At 29.8% G+C, this 15256-nt stretch overlaps 20 non-coding genes across 20 annotated transcripts; all 20 read right to left on the bottom strand.

The window, feature by feature from the left end:
* Positions 1-793: 793 nt before the first annotated feature.
* On the bottom strand, positions 794-867 carry TRNAT-CGU (transfer RNA threonine (anticodon CGU)). Its single transcript has one exon. It is a non-coding gene; the product is annotated as a tRNA-Thr (tRNA).
* A 205-nt stretch (positions 868-1072) lies between these two features.
* Positions 1073-1146, bottom strand: TRNAT-CGU (transfer RNA threonine (anticodon CGU)). Its single transcript has one exon. It is a non-coding gene; the product is annotated as a tRNA-Thr (tRNA).
* Positions 1147-2426: 1280 nt separating this feature from the next.
* TRNAT-CGU (transfer RNA threonine (anticodon CGU)) lies at positions 2427-2500 on the bottom strand. Its single transcript has one exon. It is a non-coding gene; the product is annotated as a tRNA-Thr (tRNA).
* Positions 2501-2705: 205 nt separating this feature from the next.
* Positions 2706-2779, bottom strand: TRNAT-CGU (transfer RNA threonine (anticodon CGU)). Its single transcript has one exon. It is a non-coding gene; the product is annotated as a tRNA-Thr (tRNA).
* A 988-nt stretch (positions 2780-3767) lies between these two features.
* On the bottom strand, positions 3768-3841 carry TRNAT-AGU (transfer RNA threonine (anticodon AGU)). The gene has a single exon. It is a non-coding gene; the product is annotated as a tRNA-Thr (tRNA).
* A 1164-nt stretch (positions 3842-5005) lies between these two features.
* TRNAT-CGU (transfer RNA threonine (anticodon CGU)) lies at positions 5006-5079 on the bottom strand. Its single transcript has one exon. It is a non-coding gene; the product is annotated as a tRNA-Thr (tRNA).
* Positions 5080-5284: 205 nt separating this feature from the next.
* On the bottom strand, positions 5285-5358 carry TRNAT-CGU (transfer RNA threonine (anticodon CGU)). Its single transcript has one exon. It is a non-coding gene; the product is annotated as a tRNA-Thr (tRNA).
* A 211-nt stretch (positions 5359-5569) lies between these two features.
* Positions 5570-5643, bottom strand: TRNAT-AGU (transfer RNA threonine (anticodon AGU)). Its single transcript has one exon. It is a non-coding gene; the product is annotated as a tRNA-Thr (tRNA).
* Positions 5644-6033: 390 nt separating this feature from the next.
* TRNAT-CGU (transfer RNA threonine (anticodon CGU)) lies at positions 6034-6107 on the bottom strand. The gene has a single exon. It is a non-coding gene; the product is annotated as a tRNA-Thr (tRNA).
* A 205-nt stretch (positions 6108-6312) lies between these two features.
* TRNAT-CGU (transfer RNA threonine (anticodon CGU)) lies at positions 6313-6386 on the bottom strand. Its single transcript has one exon. It is a non-coding gene; the product is annotated as a tRNA-Thr (tRNA).
* A 1495-nt stretch (positions 6387-7881) lies between these two features.
* TRNAT-CGU (transfer RNA threonine (anticodon CGU)) lies at positions 7882-7955 on the bottom strand. Its single transcript has one exon. It is a non-coding gene; the product is annotated as a tRNA-Thr (tRNA).
* A 205-nt stretch (positions 7956-8160) lies between these two features.
* Positions 8161-8234, bottom strand: TRNAT-CGU (transfer RNA threonine (anticodon CGU)). The gene has a single exon. It is a non-coding gene; the product is annotated as a tRNA-Thr (tRNA).
* Positions 8235-8728: 494 nt separating this feature from the next.
* On the bottom strand, positions 8729-8802 carry TRNAT-CGU (transfer RNA threonine (anticodon CGU)). The gene has a single exon. It is a non-coding gene; the product is annotated as a tRNA-Thr (tRNA).
* A 205-nt stretch (positions 8803-9007) lies between these two features.
* TRNAT-CGU (transfer RNA threonine (anticodon CGU)) lies at positions 9008-9081 on the bottom strand. Its single transcript has one exon. It is a non-coding gene; the product is annotated as a tRNA-Thr (tRNA).
* A 1002-nt stretch (positions 9082-10083) lies between these two features.
* On the bottom strand, positions 10084-10157 carry TRNAT-AGU (transfer RNA threonine (anticodon AGU)). Its single transcript has one exon. It is a non-coding gene; the product is annotated as a tRNA-Thr (tRNA).
* Positions 10158-10372: 215 nt separating this feature from the next.
* On the bottom strand, positions 10373-10446 carry TRNAT-CGU (transfer RNA threonine (anticodon CGU)). Its single transcript has one exon. It is a non-coding gene; the product is annotated as a tRNA-Thr (tRNA).
* A 1834-nt stretch (positions 10447-12280) lies between these two features.
* Positions 12281-12354, bottom strand: TRNAT-UGU (transfer RNA threonine (anticodon UGU)). Its single transcript has one exon. It is a non-coding gene; the product is annotated as a tRNA-Thr (tRNA).
* Positions 12355-12562: 208 nt separating this feature from the next.
* Positions 12563-12636, bottom strand: TRNAT-UGU (transfer RNA threonine (anticodon UGU)). The gene has a single exon. It is a non-coding gene; the product is annotated as a tRNA-Thr (tRNA).
* A 719-nt stretch (positions 12637-13355) lies between these two features.
* On the bottom strand, positions 13356-13429 carry TRNAT-AGU (transfer RNA threonine (anticodon AGU)). Its single transcript has one exon. It is a non-coding gene; the product is annotated as a tRNA-Thr (tRNA).
* A 1552-nt stretch (positions 13430-14981) lies between these two features.
* On the bottom strand, positions 14982-15055 carry TRNAT-AGU (transfer RNA threonine (anticodon AGU)). The gene has a single exon. It is a non-coding gene; the product is annotated as a tRNA-Thr (tRNA).
* Between the last annotated feature and the right edge of the window lie 201 nt (positions 15056-15256).

Below are 15256 nucleotides of genomic sequence, written 5' to 3' on the forward strand. Positions count from 1 at the left end.
TAAAAATGACAGATTTAGAGAAGGCACTGCTGAGATTTGAACTCAGGATCTCCTGTTTACTAGACCAGCGCTTTAACCAACTAAGCCACAGCACCTTGTTGTACTATTTGTTTTTTTTTGGTCTCAGAGGCTGATATAGCATGAAAAATTAAGAAAAAAAACATTCTATATCATTTATATTTTAACATTCAATCAACAACTTATATTATCATGTAATTTAACACACATTATAATTATCCAGCTTTGTGTTCTAGAGACCTTTGTAATTAGACAGGCGCTTTAACCAACTAAGCTACAGCGCCCTGTTGTACTATTTGTTTTTTTTTGTCTCAGAGGCTGATATAGCATGAAAAATTAAGAAAAAAAAAACATTCTATATCATTTATATTTTAACATCCAATCAACAACTTATATTATCATGTAATTTAACACACATTATAATTATCCAGCTTTGTGTTTTAGAGACCTTTATAATTTTTTTATATCAATCAAATATAACAGATATAGAGAAGGCACTGCTGAGATTCGAACTCATGATCTCCTGTTTACTAGACAGGCGCTTTAACCAACTAAGCCACAGCGCCTCTTTGTACCAGGTATTTTTTTTTGTCTCAGAGGCTGATATAGCGTGAAAAATTAAGAAAAAAAAAACATTCTATATCATTTATATTTTAACATTCAATCAACAACTAATATTATCATGAAATTTAACACACATTATAATTATACAGCTTTGTGTTTTAGAGACCTTTATAATTTTTTTTATATAAATTAAATATGACAGATTTAGAGAAGGCACTGCTGAGATTCGAACTCAGGATCTCCAGTTTACGAGACAGGCGCTTTAACCAACTAAGCCACAGCGCCTTGTTGTACCATTTATTTTTTTGGTCTCAGAGGCTGATATAGTGTGAAAAATTAAGAAAAAAAAACATTCTATATCATTTATATTTTAATATTCAATCAACAACTTATATTATCATGTAATTTTACACACATTATAATTATCCAGCTTTGTGTTTTAGAGAACATTATAATTTTTTATATAAATTAAATAAGACAGATTTAGAGAAGGCACTGCTGAGATTTGAACTCAGGATCTCCTGTTTACGAGACAGGCGCTTTAACCAACTAAGCCACAGTGCCTTTTTGTACCTGGTGTTTTTTTTTTGGTCTCAGAGGCTGATATAGCATGCAAAATTAAGAAAAAAAACATATTCTATATCATTTATATTTTAACATCCAATCAACAACTTATATTATCATGTAATTTAACACACATTATAATTATCCAGCTTTGTGTTTTAGAGAACTTTATAATTTTTTTATATCAATCAAATATAACAGATATAGAGAAGGCACTGCTGAGATTCGAATTCAGGATCTCCTGTTTACTAGACAGGCGCTTCAACCAACTAAGCCACAGCGCCTTGTTGTACCAGGTGTTTTTTTTGGTCTCAGAGGCTGATATAGCGTGAAAAATTAAGAAAAAAAACTAATTCTATATCATTTATATTTTACCATTCAATCAACAACTTATATTATCATGTAATTTAACACACATTATAATTATCCAGCTTTGTGTTTTAGAGACCTTTATAAAAAAATTTATGTAAATTAAATATGACAGATTTAGAGAAGGCACTGCTGAGATACGAACTCAGGATCTACTGTTTACAAGACAGGCGCTTTAACCAACTAAGTGACAGTACCTTGTTGTACTGTTTGTTTTTTTTTGGTCTCAGAGGCTGATATAGCATGAAAAATTAAGAAAAATTAAGAAAAAAATCATTCTATATCATTTATATTTTAACATTCAATCAACAACTTATATTATCATGTAATTTAACACACATTATTATTATCCAGCTTTGTGTTTTAGAGACCTTTATAATTAGACAGGTGCTTTAACCAACTAATCCACAGCGCCCTGTTGTACCATTTGTTTTTGTTTTTTGTCTCAGAGGCTGATATAGCATGAAAAATTAAGAAAAAAAACACATTCTATATCATTTATATTTTAACATCCAATCAACAACTTATATTATCATGTAATTTAACACACATTATAATTATCCAGCTTTGTGTTTTAGAGACCTTTATAATTTTTTTATATCAATCAAATATAACAGATATAGAGAAGGCACTGCTGAGATTCGAACTCATGATCTCCTGTTTACTAGACAGGCGCTTTAACCAACTAAGCCACAGTGCCTCGTTGTACCAGGTATTTTTTTTTTTGTCTCAGAGGCTGATATAGCGTGAAAAATTAAGAAAAAAAAAACATTCTATATCATTTATATTTTAACATTCAATCAACAACTAATATTATCATGAAATTTAACACACATTATAATTATACAGCTTTGTGTTTTAGAGACCTTTATAATTTTTTTTATATAAATTAAATATGACAGATTTAGAGAAGGCACTGCTGAGATTCGAACTCAGGATCTCCAGTTTACGAGACAGGCGCTTTAACCAACTAAGCCACAGCGCCTTGTTGTACCATTTATTTTTTTGGTCTCAGAGGCTGATATAGTGTGAAAAATTAAGAAAAAAAAACATTCTATATCATTTATATTTTAATATTCAATCAACAACTTATATTATCATGTAATTTAACACACATTATAATTATCCAGCTTTGTGTTTTAGAGAACATTATAATTTTTTATATAAATTAAATAAGACAGATTTAGAGAAGGCACTGCTGAGATTTGAACTCAGGATCTCCTGTTTACGAGACAGGTGCTTTAACCAACTAAGCCACAGTGCCTTTTTGTACCTGGTGTTTTTTTTTTGGTCTCAGAGGCTGATATAGCATGCAAAATTAAGAAAAAAAACATATTCTATATCATTTATATTTTAACATCCAATCAACAACTTATATTATCATGTAATTTAACACACATTATAATTATCCAGCTTTGTGTTTTAGAGAACTTTATAATTTTTTTATATCAATCAAATATAACAGATATAGAGAAGGCACTGCTGAGATTCGAACTCAGGATCTCCTGTTTACTAGACAGGCGCTTCAACCAACTAAGCCACAGCGCCTTGTTGTACCAGGTGTTTTTTTTGGTCTCAGAGGCTGATATAGCGTGAAAAATTAAGAAAAAAAACTAATTCTATATCATTTATATTTTACCATTCAATCAACAACTTATATTATCATGTAATTTAACACACATTATAATTATCCAGCTTTGTGTTTTAGAGACCTTTATAAAAAAATTTATGTAAATTAAATATGACAGATTTAGAGAAGGCACTGCTGAGATTTGAACTCAGGATCTCCTGTTTACGAGACAGGCGCTTTAACCAACTAAGTGACAGCACCTTGTTGTACTATTTGTTTTTATTTGGTCTCAGAGGCTGATATAGCATGAAAAATTAAGAAAAATTAAGAAAAAAATCATTCTATATCATTTACATTTTAACATTCAATCAACAACTTATATTATCATGTAATTTAACACACATTATTATTATCCAGCTTTGTGTTTTAGAGACCTTTATAATTTTTTTTATATAAATTAAATATGACAGATGTAGAGAAGGCACCATTTTTTTTTTTGGTCTCAGAGGCTGATATAGCATGAAAGATTAAGAAAAAAAACATTCTATATCATTTATATTTTAACATTCAATCAACAACTTATATTATCATGTAATTTAACACACATTATAATTATCCAGCTTTGTGTTTTAGAGACCTTTATAATTTTTTTTATATAAATTAAATATGACAGATTTAGAGAAGGCACTGCTGAGATTCGAACTCAGGATCTCCTGTTTACTAGACAGGCGCTTTAACCAACTAAGCCACAGCGCCTTGTTGTACCATTTTTTTTTTTTTGGTCTCAGAGGCTGATATAGCATGAAAAATTAAGAAAAAAAACATTCTATATCATTTATTTTTTAACATTCAATCAACAACTTATATTATCATGTAATTTAACACACATTATAATTATCCAGCTTTGTGTTTTAGAGTCCAACTAAGCCACATCGCCTTGTTGTACCTTTTGTTTTGTTTTTGGTCTCAGAGGCTGATACAGCATGAAAAATTAAGAAAAAAAACATTCTATATCATTTATATTTTAACATTCAATCAACAACTTATATTATCATGTAATTTAACACAAATTATAATTATCCAGCTTTGTGTTTTAGAGACCTTTATAATTTTTTTTATATAAATTAAATATGACAGATTTAGAGAAGGCACTGCTGAGATTTGAACTCAGGATCTCCTGTTTACTAGACCAGCGCTTTAACCAACTAAGCCACAGCACCTTGTTGTACTATTTGTTTTTTTTTGGTCTCAGAGGCTGATATAGCATGAAAAATTAAGAAAAAAAACATTCTATATCATTTATATTTTAACATTCAATCAACAACTTATATTATCATGTCATTTAACACACATTATAATTATCCAGCTTTGTGTTTTAGAGACCTTTATAATTAGACAGGCGCTTTAACCAACTAAGCTACAGCGCCCTGTTGTACTATTTGTTTTTTTTTTGTCTCAGAGGCTGATATAGCATGAAAAATTAAGAAAAAAAAAACATTCTATATCATTTATATTTTAACATCCAATCAACAACTTATATTATCATGTAATTTAACACACATTATAATTATCCAGCTTTGTGTTTTAGAGACCTTTATAATTTTTTTATATCAATCAAATATAACAGATATAGAGAAGGCACTGCTGAGATTCGAACTCATGATCTCCTGTTTACTAGACAGGCGCTTTAACCAACTAAGCCACAGCGCCTCGTTGTACCAGGTATTTTTTTTTTGTCTCAGAGGCTGATATAGCGTGAAAAATTAAGAAAAAAAAAACATTCTATATCATTTATATTTTAACATTCAATCAACAACTAATATTATCATGAAATTTAACACACATTATAATTATACAGCTTTGTGTTTTAGAGACCTTTATAATTTTTTTTATATAAATTAAATATGACAGATTTAGAGAAGGCACTGCTGAGATTCGAACTCAGGATCTCCAGTTTACGAGACAGGCGCTTTAACCAACTAAGCCACAGCGCCTTGTTGTTCCATTTATTTTTTTGGTCTCAGAGGCTGATATAGTGTGAAAAATTAAGAAAAAAAAACATTCTATATCATTTATATTTTAATATTCAATCAACAACTTATATTATCATGTAATTTTACACACATTATAATTATCCAGCTTTGTGTTTTAGAGAACATTATAATTTTTTATATAAATTAAATAAGACAGATTTAGAGAAGGCACTGCTGAGATTTGAACTCAGGATCTCCTGTTTACGAGACAGGCGCTTTAACCAACTAAGCCACAGTGCCTTTTTGTACCTGGTGTTTTTTTTTTGGTCTCAGAGGCTGATATAGCATGCAAAATTAAGAAAAAAAACATATTCTATATCATTTATATTTTAACATCCAATCAACAACTTATATTATCATGTAATTTAACACACATTATAATTATCCAGCTTTGTGTTTTAGAGACCTTTATAATTTTTTTTATATAAATTAAATATGACAGATTTAGAGAAGGCACTGCTGAGATTCGAACTCAGGATCTCCTGTTTACTAGACAGGCGCTTTAACCAACTAAGCCACAGCGCCTTGTTGTACCATTTTTTTTTTTTTGGTCTCAGAGGCTGATATAGCATGAAAAATTAAGAAAAAAAACATTCTATATCATTTATTTTTTAACATTCAATCAACAACTTATATTATCATGTAATTTAACACACATTATAATTATCCAGCTTTGTGTTTTAGAGTCCAACTAAGCCACATCGCCTTGTTGTACCTTTTGTTTTGTTTTTGGTCTCAGAGGCTGATACAGCATGAAAAATTAAGAAAAAAAACATTCTATATCATTTATATTTTAACATTCAATCAACAACTTATATTATCATGTAATTTAACACAAATTATAATTATCCAGCTTTGTGTTTTAGAGACCTTTATAATTTTTTTTATATAAATTAAATATGACAGATTTAGAGAAGGCACTGCTGAGATTCGAACTCAGGATCTCCAGTTTACGAGACAGGCGCTTTAACCAACTAAGCCACAGCGCCTTGTTGTACCATTTATTTTTTTGGTCTCAGAGGCTGATATAGTGTGAAAAATTAAGAAAAAAAAACATTCTATATCATTTATATTTTAATATTCAATCAACAACTTATATTATCATGTAATTTAACACACATTATAATTATCCAGCTTTGTGTTTTAGAGAACATTATAATTTTTTATATAAATTAAATAAGACAGATTTAGAGAAGGCACTGCTGAGATTTGAACTCAGGATCTCCTGTTTACGAGACAGGCGCTTTAACCAACTAAGCCACAGTGCCTTTTTGTACCTGGTGTTTTTTTTTTGGTCTCAGAGGCTGATATAGCATGCAAAATTAAGAAAAAAAACATATTCTATATCATTTATATTTTAACATCCAATCAACAACTTATATTATCATGTAATTTAACACACATTATAATTATCCAGCTTTGTGTTTTAGAGAACTTTATAATTTTTTTATATCAATCAAATATAACAGATATAGAGAAGGCACTGCTGAGATTCGAACTCAGGATCTCCTGTTTACTAGACAGGCGCTTCAACCAACTAAGCCACAGCGCCTTGTTGTACCAGGTGTTTTTTTTGGTCTCAGAGGCTGATATAGCGTGAAAAATTAAGAAAAAAAACTAATTCTATATCATTTATATTTTACCATTCAATCAACAACTTATATTATCATGTAATTTAACACACATTATAATTATCCAGCTTTGTGTTTTAGAGACCTTTATAAAAAAAATTATGTAAATTAACAGCTTTGTGTTTTAGAGTCCAACTAAGCCACATCGCCTTGTTGTACCTTTTGTTTTGTTTTTGGTCTCAGAGGCTGATACAGCATGAAAAATTAAGAAAAAAAACATTCTATATCATTTATATTTTAACATTCAATCAACAACTTATATTATCATGTAATTTAAAACAAATTATAATTATCCAGCTTTGTGTTTTAGAGACCTTTATAATTTTTTTTATATAAATTAAATATGACAGATTTAGAGAAGGCACTGCTGAGATTTGAACTCAGGATCTCCTGTTTACTAGACCAGCGCTTTAACCAACTAAGCCACAGCACCTTGTTGTACTATTTGTTTTTTTTTGGTCTCAGAGGCTGATATAGCATGAAAAATTAAGAAAAAAAACATTCTATATCATTTATATTTTAACATTCAATCAACAACTTATATTATCATGTAATTTAACACACATTATAATTATCCAGCTTTGTGTTTTAGAGACCTTTATAATTAGACAGGCGCTTTAACCAACTAAGCTACAGCGCCCTGTTGTACTATTTGTTTTTTTTTGTCTCAGAGGCTGATATAGCATGAAAAATTAAGAAAAAAAAAACATTCTATATCATTTATATTTTAACATCCAATCAACAACTTATATTATCATGTAATTTAACACACATTATAATTATCCAGCTTTGTGTTTTAGAGACCTTTATAATTTTTTTATATCAATCAAATATAACAGATATAGAGAAGGCACTGCTGAGATTCGAACTCATGATCTCCTGTTTACTAGACAGGCACTTTAACCAACTAAGCCACAGCGCCTCGTTGTACCAGGTATTTTTTTTTTGTCTCAGAGGCTGATATAGCGTGAAAAATTAAGAAAAAAAAAACATTCTATATCATTTATATTTTAACATTCAATCAACAACTAATATTATCATGAAATTTAACACACATTATAATTATACAGCTTTGTGTTTTAGAGACCTTTATAATTTTTTTTATATAAATTAAATATGACAGATTTAGAGAAGGCACTGCTGAGATTCGAACTCAGGATCTCCAGTTTACGAGACAGGCGCTTTAACCAACTAAGCCACAGCGCCTTGTTGTTCCATTTATTTTTTTGGTCTCAGAGGCTGATATAGTGTGAAAAATTAAGAAAAAAAAACATTCTATATCATTTATATTTTAATATTCAATCAACAACTTATATTATCATGTAATTTTACACACATTATAATTATCCAGCTTTGTGTTTTAGAGAACATTATAATTTTTTATATAAATTAAATAAGACAGATTTAGAGAAGGCACTGCTGAGATTTGAACTCAGGATCTCCTGTTTACGAGACAGGCGCTTTAACCAACTAAGCCACAGTGCCTTTTTGTACCTGGTGTTTTTTTTTTGGTCTCAGAGGCTGATATAGCATGCAAAATTAAGAAAAAAAACATATTCTATATCATTTATATTTTAACATCCAATCAACAACTTATATTATCATGTAATTTAACACACATTATAATTATCCAGCTTTGTGTTTTAGAGACCTTTATAATTTTTTTATATCAATCAAATATAATAGATATAGAGAAGGCACTGCTGAGATTCGAACTCATGATCTCCTGTTTACTAGACAGGCGCTTTAACCAACTAAGCCACAGTGCCTCGTTGTACCAGGTATTTTTTTTTTGTCTCAGAGGCTGATATAGCGTGAAAAATTAAGAAAAAAAAAACATTCTATATCATTTATATTTTAACATTCAATCAACAACTAATATTATCATGAAATTTAACACACATTATAATTATACAGCTTTGTGTTTTAGAGACCTTTATAATTTTTTTTATATAAATTAAATATGACAGATTTAGAGAAGGCACTGCTGAGATTCGAACTCAGGATCTCCAGTTTACGAGACAGGCGCTTTAACCAACTAAGCCACAGCGCCTTGTTGTACCATTTATTTTTTTGGTCTCAGAGGCTGATATAGTGTGAAAAATTAAGAAAAAAAAACATTCTATATCATTTATATTTTAATATTCAATCAACAACTTATATTATCATGTAATTTAACACACATTATAATTATCCAGCTTTGTGTTTTAGAGAACATTATAATTTTTTATATAAATTAAATAAGACAGATTTAGAGAAGGCACTGCTGAGATTTGAACTCAGGATCTCCTGTTTACGAGACAGGCGCTTTAACCAACTAAGCCACAGTGCCTTTTTTGTACCTGGTGTTTTTTTTTTGGTCTCAGAGGCTGATATAGCATGCAAAATTAAGAAAAAAAACATATTCTATATCATTTATATTTTAACATCCAATCAACAACTTATATTATCATGTAATTTAACACACATTATAATTATCCAGCTTTGTGTTTTAGAGAACTTTATAATTTTTTTATATCAATCAAATATAACAGATATAGAGAAGGCACTGCTGAGATTCGAACTCAGGATCTCTGTTTACTAGACAGGCGCTTCAACCAACTAAGCCACAGCGCCTTGTTGTAGCAGGTGTTTTTTTTGGTCTCAGAGGCTGATATAGCGTGAAAAATTAAGAAAAAAAACTAATTCTATATCATTTATATTTTAACATCCAATCAACAACTTATATTATCATGTAATTTAACACACATTATAATTATCCAGCTTTGTGTTTTTAGAGACCTTAATAAATTTTTTTTATATCAATTTAATAATTGACAGATTTAGAGAAGGCACTGCTGAGATTCGAACTCAGGATCTCCTTTTTACGAGACAGGCACTTTAACCAACTAAGCCACAGCGCCTTGTTGTACCATTTGTTTTTTTTGGTCTCAGAGGCTGATATAGCATGAAAAATTAAGAAAAAAAACACATTCTAGGCACTTATACACTTAAAGATAAAAGCAATAGGGAAAATGCTGTCAATTGGATTAAAATATGACAGATTTAGAGAAGGCTCTGTTGTGATTCAAACTTAGGATCTCCTGTTTACTAGACAGGCGCTTTAACCAACTAAGCCACAGCGCCTTGTTGTACCACTTGTTTTTTTGGTCTCAGAGGCTGATATAGCATGAAAAATTAAGAAAAAAAAAACATTCTATATCATTTATATTTTAACATCCAATCAACAACTTATATTATCATGTAATTTAACACACATTATAATTATCCAGCTTTGTGTTTTTAGAGACCTTTATAATTTTTTTATATAAATTAAATAAGACAGATTTAGAGAAGGCACTGCTGAGATTCGAACTCAGGATCTCCTGTTTACTAGACAGGCGCTTTAACCAACTAAGCCACAGGGCCCTGTTGTAACATTAGTTTTTATTTGGTCTCAGAGGCTGATATAGCATGAAAAATTAAGAAAATAAGAAAAAATCATTCTATATCATTTACATTTTAACATCCAATCAACAACTTATATTATCATGTAATTTAACACACATTATAATTATCCAGCTTTGTGTTTTAGATACCTTTATAATTTTTTTATATCAATTTAATAATGAAAGATTTAGCGAAGGCACTGCTGAGATTCGAACTCAGGATCTCCTGTTTACGAGACAGGCACTTTAACCAACTAAGCCACAGCGCCTTGTTTTACCATTTGTTTTTTTTGGTCTCAGAGGCTGATATAGCATGAAAAATTAAGAAAAAAAAACACATTCTATATCATTTATATTTTAACATCCAATCAACAACTTATATTATCATGTAATTTAACACACATTGTTATTATCCAGATTTGTGTTTTAGAGACCTTTATAATTTTTTTATATCAATCAAATATAACAGATATAGAGAAGGCACTGCTGAGATCCGAACTCAGGATCTTATGTTTACGAGACAGGCGCTTTAACCAACTAATCCACAGCGCCCTGTAGTAGCATTTGTTTTTTTTGGTCTCAGAGGCTGATATAGCATGAAAAATTAAGAAAAAAACCACATTCTATATCATTTATATTTTAACATCCAATCAACAACTTATATTATCATGTAATTTAACACACATTATAATTATAAAGCTTTGTGTTTTTAGAGACCTTTTTAATTTTTTTTATATCAATTTAATAATTGACGGATTTAGAGAAGGCACTGCTGAGATTCGAATTCAGGAACTCCTGTTTACGAGACAGGCACTTTAACCAACTAAGCCACAGCACCTTGTTGTACTATTTGTTTTTTTTTGGTCTCAGAGGCTGATATAGCATGAAAAATTAAGAAAAAAAACATTCTATATCATTTATATTTTAACATTCAATCAACAACTTATATTATCATGTAATTTAACACACATTATAATTATCCAGCTTTGTGTTCTAGAGACCTTTGTAATTAGACAGGCGCTTTAACCAACTAAGCTACAGCGCCCTGTTGTACTATTTGTTTTTTTTTGTCTCAGAGGCTGATATAGCATGAAAAATTAAGAAAAAAAAAACATTCTATATCATTTATATTTTAACATCCAATCAACAACTTATATTATCATGTAATTTAACACACATTATAATTATCCAGCTTTGTGTTTTAGAGACCTTTATAATTTTTTTATATCAATCAAATATAACAGATATAGAGAAGGCACTGCTGAGATTCGAACTCATGATCTCCTGTTTACTAGACAGGCGCTTTAACCAACTAAGCCACAGCGCCCTGTAGTAGAATTTTTTTTTTGGTCTCAGAGGCTGATATAGCATGAAAAATTAAGAAAAAAAACACATTCTATATCATTTATATTTTACATCCAATCAACAACTTATATTATCATGTAATTTAACACACATTATAATTATCCAGCTTTGTGTTTTAGATACCTTTATAATTTTTTTTATATCAATTTAATAATTCACAAATTTAGAGAAGGCACTGCTGAGATTCGAACTCAGGATCTCCTGTCTACGAGACTGGCACTTTAACCAACTAAGCCACAGCGCCTTGTTGTACCATTTGTTTTTTTTGGTCTCAGAGGCTGATATAGCATGAAATATTAAGAAAAGAAAACACATTCTATATCATTTATATTTTAACATCCAATCAACAACTTATATTATCATGTAATTTAACACACATTGTAATTATCCAGCTTTGTGTTTTTAGAGACCTTTATAATTTTTTTATATCAATCAAATATAACAGATACAGAGAAGGCACTGCTGAGATCCGAACTCAGGATCTCATGTTTACAAGACAGGCGCTTTAACCAACTAAGCCACAGCGGCCTGAAATAGCAATTGTTGTTTTTTTGGTCTCAGAGGCTGATATAGCATGAAAAATTAAGAAAAAAAACACATTCTATATCATTTATATTTTAACATCCAATCAACAACTTATATTATCATGTAATTTAACACACATTATAATTATCCAGCTTTGTGTTTTAGAGACCTTTATAATTTTTTTATATCAATCAAATATAACAGATATAGAGAAGGCACTGCTGAGATTCGAACTCAGGATCTCCTGTTTACAAGACAGGCGCTTTAACCAACTAAGCCACAGCGCCCTGAAATAGCATTTGTTTTTTTTGGTCTCAGAGGCTGATATAGCATGAAAAATTAAGAAAAAAAACACATTCTATATCATTTATATTTTAACATCCAATCAACAACTTATATTATCATGTAATTTAACACACATTATAATTATCCAGCTTTGTGTTTTAGAGACCTTTATAATTTTTTTATATCAATCAAATATAACAGATATAGAGAAGGCACTGCTGAGATTCGAACTCAGGATCTCCTGTTTACAAGACAGGCGCTTTAACCAACTAAGCCACAGCGCCCTGTAGTAGCATTTGTTTTTTTGGTCTCAGAGGCTGATATAGCATGAAAAATTAAGAAAAAAAACACATTTTATATCATTTATATTTTAACATCCAATCAACAACTTATATTATCATGTAATTTAACACACATTATAATTATCCAGCTTTGTGTTTTTAGAGACCTTAATAATTTTTTTTTATATCAATTTAATAATTGACAGATTTAGAGAAGGCACTGCTGAGATTTGAACTCAGGATCTCCTTTTTACGAGACAGGCACTTTAACCAACTAAGCCACAGCGCCTTGTTGTACCATTTGTTTTTTTTTGGTCTCAGAGGCTGATATAGCATGAAAAATTAAGAAAAAAAACACATTCTAGGCACTTATACACTTAAAGATAAAAGCAATAGGGAAAATGCTGTCAATTGGATTAAAATATGACAGATTTAGAGAAGGCTCTGTTGTGATTCAAACTTAGGATCTCCTGTTTACTAGACAGGCGCTTTAACCAACTAAGCCACAGCGCCTTGTTGTACCATTTGTTTTTTTGGTCTCAGAGGCTGATATAGCATGAAAAATTAAGAAAAAAAAAACATTCTATATCATTTATATTTTAACATCCAATCAACAACTTATATTATCATGTAATTTAACACACATTATAATTATCCAGCTTTGTGTTTTTAGAGACCTTTATAATTTTTTTTATATAAATTAAATATGATAGATTTAGAGAAGGCACTGCTGAGATTCGAACTCAGGATCTCCTGTTTACTAGACAGGCGCTTTAACCAACTAAGCCACAGGGCCCTGTAGTAACATTAGTTTTTTTTGGTCTCAGAGGCTGATATAGCATGAAAAATTAAGAAAAAAAACACGTTTTATATCATTTATATTTTAACATCCAATCAACAACTTATATTATCATGTAATTTAACACACATTATTATTATCCAGCTTTGTGTTTTAGAGACCTTTATAATTTTTTTTATATAAATTAAATATGACAGATGTAGAGAAGGCACTGCTGAGATTTGAACTCACGATCTCCTGTTTACTAGACAGGCGCTTTAACCAACTAAGCCACAGCACCTTGTTGTAATATTTGTTTTTTTTGGTCTCAGAGGCTGATATAGCATGAAAAATTAAGAAAAAAAACATTCTATATCATTTATATTTTAACATTCAATCAACAACTTATATTATCATGTAATTTAACACACATTATAATTATCCAGCTTTGTGTTTTAGAGACCTTTATAATTTTTTTATATCAATCAAATATAACAGATATAGAGAAGGCACTGCTGAGATTCAAACTCAGGATCTCCTGTTTACTAGACAGGCGCTTTAACCAACTAATCCACAGCGCCTTGCTGTACCAGGTGTTTTTTTTTGGTCTCAGAGGCTGATATAGCGTGAAAAATTAAGAAAAAAAAAACATTCTATATCATTTATATTTTAACATCCAATCAACAACTTATATTATCATGTAATTTAACACACATTATAATTATCCAGCTTTGTGTTTTAGAGACCTTTATAATTTTTTATATAAAATAAATAAGACAGATTTAGAGAAGGCACTGCTGAGATTTGAACTCAGGATCTCCTGTTTACAAGACAAGCGCTTTAACCAACTAAGTGACAGCACCTTGTTGTACTATTTGTTTTTTTTTGGTCTCAGAGGCTGATATAGCATGAAAAATTAAGAAAAATTAAGAAAAAAATCATTCTATATCATTTACATTTTAACATTCAATCAACAACTTATATTATCATGTAATTTAACACACATTATTATTATCCAGCTTTGTGTTTTAGAGACCTTTATAATTTTTTTTATATAAATTAAATATGACAGATGTAGAGAAGGCACTGCTGAGATTTGAACTCACGATCTCCTGTTTACTAGACAGGCGCTTTAACCAACTAAGCCACAGCACCTTGTTGTACTATTTGTTTTTTTTGGTCTCAGAGGCTGATATAGCATGAAAAATTAAGAAAAAAAACATTCTATATCATTTATATTTTAACATTCAATCAACAACTTATATTATCATGTAATTTAACACACATTATAATTATCCAGCTTTGTGTTTTAGAGACCGTTATAATTAGACAGGCGCTTTAACCAACTAAGCCACAGCGCACTGTTGTACTATTTGTTTTTTTTTTGTCTCAGAGGCTGATATAGCATGAAAAATTAAGAAAAAAAACACATTCTATATCATTTATATTTTAACATCCAATCAACAACTTATATTATCATGTAATTTAACACACATTATAATTATCCAGCTTTGTGTTTTAGAGACCTTTATAATTTTTTTATATCAATCAAATATAACAGATATTGAGAAGGCACTGCTGAGATTCGAACTCAGGATCTCCTGTTTACTAGACAGGTGCTTTAACCAACTAAGCCACAGCGCCTCGTTGTACCAGGTATTTTTTTTTGGTCTCAGAGGCTGATATAGCGTGAAAAATTAAGAAAAAAAAAACATTCTATATCATTTATATTTTAACATTCAATCAACAACTAATATTATCATGAAATTTAACACACATTATAATTATCCAGCTTTGTGTTTTAGAGACCTTTATAATTTTTTTTATTTAAATTAAATATGACAG

Source organism: Bombina bombina, chromosome 2 (assembly GCF_027579735.1).
Source record: "Bombina bombina isolate aBomBom1 chromosome 2, aBomBom1.pri, whole genome shotgun sequence".
Taxonomy (NCBI): domain Eukaryota; kingdom Metazoa; phylum Chordata; class Amphibia; order Anura; family Bombinatoridae; genus Bombina; species Bombina bombina.